The following is an 8,265-nucleotide window of genomic DNA, read 5'->3' on the forward strand; positions in this document are numbered from 1 at the left end:
GGAACATTTTCCAAGTATCCAGGTGGCTTCACTGATGCCAATCAGCCATCAGGGCATGTAATAGCAGAGGGAATTCATACAGAAAACTAATTTTCTTGGTTTTTTACAAAGCTGTAGTGAAAGGAAAACAAGCAAAAAGATAATTTTTTAAAAAATTAATCAAACCAAGAAAAATCTCACCTAAATCCTTTTGCAACAACTCCTTTTATTTTTATTCTCTGCTGTAGCATGAAGTCTTCTGTATTTTCAGTATACAACAGTGTCTTAAAAAAACACTGGCTTGACTGATAACTCACACTTCCCCTCAGTAATCACTTTTTACCAGTTTTAAGAGCTTAAGAAACCCCAAACCCTGACAATATTGCCAGCAAGAAAAGTAAAGAAAAACAATTAGTTAGGTGTTGAAATATTGCCTTGAAAATATACAGCAAGCCAGCTCAAAAGAAACACAGACTCCTCATTTGGAATGAAAACAGTTCACCCTCAGATTTGATGTTTATCCCCAGAAACTGAATTGATGCAGGCAGCTCGAATGAGACCCAGATTTAGCTAAGCAGTAAGTCTGCCCACAAAAATTTCACAAAGTAGCCTAAAACAGTGAATATCTGGAAGGTGGGTAGGTCTAAGTTTTAAATGCCAGAGGTTATATCCAGTGTCTACACTTATTATGACATGTACCTGATTCAGCTGCACCACAGAAAGCTACTGAACCTCTTCTAACTTTCTAACTGAAATTAGAACTAAATTTCTAGTTTATATACTAAGCAGTATTGTAGTTTCAAGTCATGGCTTCAAAATCCCATCGTACAGTCTCATGGAAGCTTGGTCTGCCTTCTCTTACCAACACTTTTGTTGCCTATTCCTTCTAGCAAGACAGTGTTGGGGTTTTTTTCTACAGATATTCAAGAAGGAAAGAAAAAAAGAAAATAGCATAGATCAAGTGGCACTGTCACACTGAGAAATTTTGCTTCAGACTTCAATTATTTGTACTGCCCCTAACTTAGGTCTGTGTAAGTGATCAAGGGATACCCTTTAAAAAAGATAAAACCCCATTAATTGTTCTACTTGTGTGTATATATATATATAACATACAGACATCCTGACACAGAAAAACCACTTGTCAAACCCATAATCCTTTGATTTACATAGTATATTAGACCATGCATAAGAAAGGCTGTCCACATAATGTAATCTTAGCTAGCATCTTACAAATAATACCTACAGTCTCATGATTCTGTCTATTGGGAAGCTCACATGTTGTATGACAACATATGATGCCATAATTAATAATGTAGTGACTTCTTTTCTCTCTGAGAAAAATCTCCATGAAATTTTTCAGCCAGCCAAGATGGCTGTGCTTATTTTTCTCGAGTGAGGATAAAAGAAGCCAAGTTTCCTCTATGTTAAAAAATTCATTATTATTTTATATGAAAGCAATTTTTCTAAAGTTACATCCTGAATTTCTTGAATATGGATGGTTGTAGTTCAGGGAAGGAAAAAAGCTTTTCATGAACTATGGATAGGGGAAAGAGGGGACAGCTCTCTCTTTCCCACCTCGGTATCATGTTAAGAGCAGAGAAACAATTTTTGCATCTTGACCATGCTAACAATTCAGTTTTGCTAGCATGAGTGCCAAGTGTGGTGATCCCTGGGGACATCACTGCGTGACTGCACATAGACAAGTGGGAGGTTCAGACGTGGTCCTGACATTCCAGCTTCCCTGGACTCCAGCAAGGCAGGATCTGACTGAAACATATTAATTATTTTATTCCCCTCAGAGCAGTCTTTGTCCCTGCTGTTCGAGAAAGATTCTTTAAGAAGTATGAGTCACGGGACGTACTTAGCAGCTGAATCACTTTGAATGATTTGGGCAACATCTCACAGCAGCAAGCGGGGTACGCAATGTTACTTTTTTACCTCAATGTGCTAAAATCTCTCCCAATGATAAAAGATCAAAAAGTAAATTACAAGAAAAACTGCCAAAGATGTCCTATAGAAAGCAGCTTGTAAGGTGGACTAAGCAGAACTGATGAACATGTCCCAATATAACTGTGGATCTATAATGCTAAAAAAAAATCTATATTTATATATTAGAAATTTGCTAAAAAAGCGCAAAAACATACAGTGAAAAGTAGTGAAAACTACTCCTTAGGTAAACAAGTACATTAGGCAAGTTATACCTGTCAGGATGAAGAAAACACATCAAGCAAAACCCTGCTCTCACTGAGGATAATGGCTTTATAAAAACAGTTTATCACACAGTATTTTATGTATTCAGAAGGTGCAGATTTAAAAAACGTGGTAATACCACAGGTGAAACCAATCAATAGAAATTGCCTGAAAATTGTCTGCCAAGCCTACAGCATGAGAGTTATTTCATATAGTTTATACTAGTTTGTCTATGCCAGTAAAAAAAAAAAAATATAAAATGTGGACAGAATTCTGCCACAGCACCATAGCAGTATACTTTATTGCACAATGTTCAAAGTAGGTAGTGTAATATCCAGCCCTGTCTGCCCCAGCATTTTGTTTTGGAGGCAGTAAGTTTTCACAGAGGTTTTGTTTTAGAAAATCAAGTAATAACTTGCAAAGAGTAATGCTTTGTTTGTTCTTTAACTTTAGATTTAACTAAACCTGAGCCTCTCAGATCAACCATTTGTATTTTTAAATAGCAAGGACTTTAATTTGAAAAACTAAGCACATACATAAACCCATCATCCTTGCTGCTAAGTGAGAGGCAATGACACATGCAATAGCTTTCATTTGACCTTTTTGCATAGGCCAAAGGTAGCTTGGAAGAGCCCATTTGTCTCACAGAAGTTCTGTAGAACTTAATGCCATCAGAGAGAACAAAGATGATCACGGGATTTACCCCAGATTTTGAAGTCATAGGATTCACCGTTGATTGATTCCCACGGGAACTAATACTGTCCTATGGAAATGCAAAATTCCATATTCATTCAAATGAGAGGTGGTAAGGCACTTGCTTATGAACCTTCCTGTTGCTACTGGCCCTAATATGAATTATTGCTGTGGTTATCAACACTTTTGAGTATGGCCTTATCAAAACCAGCACTAATTTTACTATTGCACTGTGCATGGATATGTATACATACATATACACTGGAATATCCACAATTTTCATTTTTATGTATCAGCATCTCTGCTTATTTATTCACACAAAGTAGTTGAAGCTGACTGAAGAATACCACATGCAGGTAACTTGGATAATCTGCCAAGCCACTTAGTTCTAAAGTAATGTAAATACTCCTCTAATAGTTTTGTGAAATTATTAAAAACAACAGTAATAAATACAAAGGCAAACACCTAAGTAAAAATCATGTTGTTTGTATTCCTGTATCTTTAGTCACTGTGACAGTATAAAAAAATCTACTCAAAACTAGAAAAAAATTTCTGTGGATATTCTGCTATTTAGGACTATGAGGTAACCCAAAAGGGGTTTGCATTTCATAGTGAAACTCACAAGGAAAGCAATCCCTGAAAAATATTGTTTGTAAAGCATACTAGTAATTGAAAGAGCTATAGCTCGACCTCTCTAATGACATTTTTCTCAAAACTCACAGAATATGGTGCTGAAGGGTAGGCAGTAACAACTTAACTTGAAAATTGGGTTAAAAATTGTTATATAAAAGCCCCCAAACACATTTTTAACAAGATGCTCTTGATGCCTCAGTAAAGCATCAATATGCCAGAAGTACTCTGGATTGCCTCCTTCTAAGAAGCAACCTGGCCTAGGGGAAGTTGTCCCTGCCCATGGCATGGGGATTGGAACTAGGTGATCTTTAAGGGCCCTTTCAACCCAAACCCTGCTATGATTCTATGATTCCCAACAGTAAAGGCTCCAGACAGAGATTTAATGTCCCAGTTTTAAGAACTTTTTAGCATAAACTAAACATTATAAATTCAAAACTGCGCAAAGATTGGGGTTTTAGAAGAAAAAGATACCTTCACCTTGCAGGATTGAGAAGGGGCAGAAAAATGACATAAAATTACTCCTCCAACTCCTATTTCAGCTTTTCCTACCTGCTTGCCTTCTGTGCATGGAAAGATGAAAAGGAGGTAGTGTGGCCCTGCACTGCTCATGGGATCCACTGGAACCCCTGCTAGTGGCATTTCCCTGACCTCCAGATAGGAACTATCTGAAGACAATTTTAAGGGGCTAGTCCAGGCACTAATGTTTAGCAGCCCTTTCCTACTCTGTAAGATACATTTTCAAAATCAGGTTTGCGATATTTAAAGCAAATAAATAAAACCCATTTTAATTTGAATATGTATTTTAAATCACAGTCTTCAGTTGGAAGACTAGTAGGAGTAAATGTTTTATTTAACACAGATAAGTCAGTCTCAAAAAGTCAGCATTTTTTAAAAATTATGACAAACTACATATGAACATTTTCTCTATGCCCACAGCATGTAGTAATAGTCCCTTCCTGTTGAGTGGGAGTTTTAAGTGTAAAGGGAGGAAGAATATTGGGCAAATTGTACAAAGTCATTCACTGGACAACTTCACGAAATTAGGTGCTTTTCTTTTACGTATAAAGAATTTTCTCACCACTGAAGTAAGTAAAGCACTAAGCTGCCTACAGAGGTAGCTAAATTTTCATCAGCAGTAAGAGATTTACAAAGGAGAGTGACAGAAGAACAAGTGCAGTCGATGATACCACTGGGACAAAGGGGTTAGCTTAGATAACCTTTCCCATCTTTATCATCACTGCTGCTTTAATACAGAGACATATGCAATGAGCTATTATAAACATTTTTAATGACGGTCAAATCAATTATAGTATTATATAGAGCAATTACATTTCCTACTAGCCCACCAAGCTAAAAATTATGCCTTAGAACTAACTTCATATAGTAGGGAAAGAGGGAGAAAAAGAAAAAGCATTGTGTAATATGCCCCAAAAATAAGATTAGGGACTGGGGCAAGGCCTCATGACACATGAGAGCTGCAGGGGAGTTGGAGCTACAGTTCTCAGAATTCTTAAGTTGTATCTTACTACGTTCCATTTTTTGCCAATTTTTTACCAAAACATATAAATTTTCTTTTATTCAAAAAATATAAATTCAATACATTTTAAGTGAAAGCACTAAATGACTCTAACTGAAGGTGTGAACATAAAAGTGATACTAACTACTTTAGGGAAATCTCTGAAAGAAAATATCCATCATAAATATTACAGTTACTTTAGATTACAAGTACTTGATACCTACTAAATGCAAGTAGGAATCAATTAAGACTCTTAATTATGAAGTTGTCACCATATGAAGTTCCTGTGTTCCCAGATATTAGATGTAGACATGCTTATCAAACTTCTTCTTTTGGGAGAGAGGAAAGATAACATTCAACACAGAAAATAGAACAATTTTAGGGCAATTTTACCATTTATCTATTTGAAGCAGCCCTGAAGTTTAGAGTATTAGCAGCAGTATGAGCAGAAATTTCAGGAAGACCAACAGTAGGCAGTTGAATGAAATTTCTCACATCGGTGCAATTGATGTATACAATTCTCTATTATGTCTCACACAGGTGTACAGTATTCTCTATTATCTAGACACATGGATGCTAGGGAAAATGTTCCAAATTAGGTCCACAGCTAAGTAACTTGCTTAATTTTTTTGTAAGTGCTTGATATGAATTCCTAAGATAATATAGACCTGATGGATCTCTCACAGCAAATTTCTGTGATCCCACGACAGCATAAATGAAAAGATTTAATAAACTTTGGTGCTGTCAAAAAGGTCTGAGTAGCCTCTAGAAATACCATACAGAACAGCTGCTGCTGATTCTATTTTGCTGGTGACCACTGCATTCATATAACTGCACCAAATGATAGCTGAAATAATCTACTTGTATTTTTAAATACAATTGTGCAAGGTTTCATGTAAAGATATTGTCTGCCTCTATCAACCAAAGAAGAGGCTGATACCGCAGAAACACACACTGTTAAAAGGTACAATAAATTTACTTAAAAAGGTTGAACCTTTCACATTGCAAACCTCTTCAGACTCAATTTGTTTGCTATTACAGCAAACTCTCTGTTGTACTAGGTATCTAGTACTGATACTACGAGTATATACAAAAAGTATCCGTCATTTCTGAGGGTCTTTCTCTGCTTTGGGACATTAACAATCTGTTCAACTTTTTAAAAGTACTGGTTGAAACTGACAATTTTAGATAGTGTTACTGAATAGATAGACACTTAACCCACTAGCTTTATCAACCCGTCACACTGCCATTGTAACTGTGATCAGGAAAGTTACAGTCTGGAGATACAATTACATTGCTGGCAAGAAAGTTATATTACTTAATTTAATGATAACAAAAACTACAGTAAATCTATCCTTGAGCTACAAGATGACTTGGGAGAAGATTTATGCTCTTCATTGAAACTTCATTCAAGAAAAGAAGAAACTTCATAAGCTCTTCAAGGAAATTTCACATCTGTGGGGACAAATAGGTTTGCTCCATGTAAAATCTTAGAAAAATACATTTATAATAAATAAGAAACCAGATTTCAATAATACTAAGCAGACGTTAAAGGTCTTTTGCCTTTTTTAAGAAGATCTTTTATGTATGATTGAAGTTTATACAACACTCCAGAAAAGCCATGTGTTAGATTGAAAAATAAAATCAGAAGCATTTTCTGTCATATAAGTATACATGAAAAAACGAGAACGTTAATGTCTTAGAAAGTGTATGTCCAGCTTTGTACCATTACTCATTTAACAAAGCAGAAAATAAGATACTGTACTGTAAACAAAAAGCTACAGTAAAAGGACATTTTGAAATTTACACAAGTTTGAGTTCATAAACATTTTGGTTGCTCCATAACAGTTTTCATATAAAATGAATAAAAAACCCTTGGACAGCTTTCATCACTCTTGACTACTTTTCACTTAAATGCACACAGACATACTTTATATAGCAATATACTGATGTACTGTTAACATGGATATTAAACTATTATTACTGCTTTTTTAACTGAGATGTGTATTATCGAATCAATATTATCTGAATTGAAATACTCATACATTATGTATTCCCATCATGTCGTTAAGTATAAAAACATGAAAATATAACTTTACATTATTTCAGTTATATACATCAATTCAGGCTTGACAAAGATTTTTTTACGCTATGATTTTTAGAGGAATAAGCCCAGAGGTACAATAAATAGCTTTCCACTGTATACAGTAATGCATTTCTACTTTTTAAAAAAGTTTACATTACCATATGAATATTACTTTAGTTTGGTCATTCTAGCATTGAACATTAAAAATCCAAATGCATTCCCCAACATTCCTGATGAGGAATAATGCACAGAACACCTATGAATTACAGATGCATCAAGAAATGGTTTAGTTCAATTAGGGGGAAGTACTGGTAGGTTTGACATTGAAAACACTGTATACACCTCTTCTGCTGACCACACTGAGAGTGGTCACTGTGTTCACATGCTTGCAGAAACAGGTTCAGAGTTTGTACCACAAGAAGGGATTTCAAGTTTCTGATAAATGCCTTGCCTTCTCCAAAGCTCAGTAAACATTATACTTCAGTCTAAGAAATGGATTCCAACTAAAACTGCAAGTCATATTTCAAATTTTATTTAAGTCCAAAGTAAAATAGAGATTTACTGATACTGCATGAGGTAACGTATCCACAATGCAGAAAAATGTAAGCTTTTCAACCAAATGTACAGAATTTTATCTACAGGGAAAGCTAGAGAAACATGATGTTGCTTTGATTTGCATTAGCATTTAAATTAATATTATTGCACCCCTCCTAGGATTCCTTTTTGCTTTTTAAGTAGTTATTGTTTTTAAATACATATAATTAAAACATATGGTAACTTCAGATAGCAAAGAATATTCATAACGATTAAAGTTCAGGAAAGTTTTCATCAGTACAGACTTGCATCTAATTCAAGTTATCAATCTTAATTCAAAAAGACATTGCCAAGGTTTTGGGTTTTTGTTGTCATAAGAAAGGACTTCACTAGCTACTGCTTAGAATTACCTCTTAACAGTTTGAAAACTGCTTACTTAAAGAAACAATTTGACAGCTGCATTTGTTTCACACTAACAAAATATTTATCACTGTTTTACTGCTTGCCATTTATCAATTTTTACTGATACTCTTCTCTCTATATATATGTATTTATGAACTCAATTGTACAAAAGTAGAGAAAGATATCAACCAAATCTTTGGATCATTAATTCTCTGCACATCAGAGTTAAGAG

The 8,265-nt window shown here is 34.9% G+C and overlaps 1 protein-coding gene across 3 annotated transcripts in view; it reads right to left on the bottom strand.

Annotated features, from left to right (window-relative positions):
* Nucleotides 1-6,565: 6,565 nt before the first annotated feature.
* Nucleotides 6,566-8,265, bottom strand: part of GRIA2 (glutamate ionotropic receptor AMPA type subunit 2) — a 92,675-nt gene continuing 90,975 nt past the window's right edge. For all 3 annotated transcript variants that reach the window (XM_050338518.1, XM_050338519.1, XM_050338521.1), the window contains one exon: nt 6,566-8,265. This exon is cut by the window's right edge and continues 1,165 nt beyond it. The gene's annotated coding sequence lies outside the window, so the exon portion shown is untranslated.

The sequence above is a fragment of the Myiozetetes cayanensis genome, unplaced genomic scaffold (assembly GCF_022539395.1).
Source record: "Myiozetetes cayanensis isolate MyiCay16 unplaced genomic scaffold, myiCay2020 scf7, whole genome shotgun sequence".
NCBI classification, from domain to species: Eukaryota; Metazoa; Chordata; class Aves; order Passeriformes; family Tyrannidae; genus Myiozetetes; species Myiozetetes cayanensis.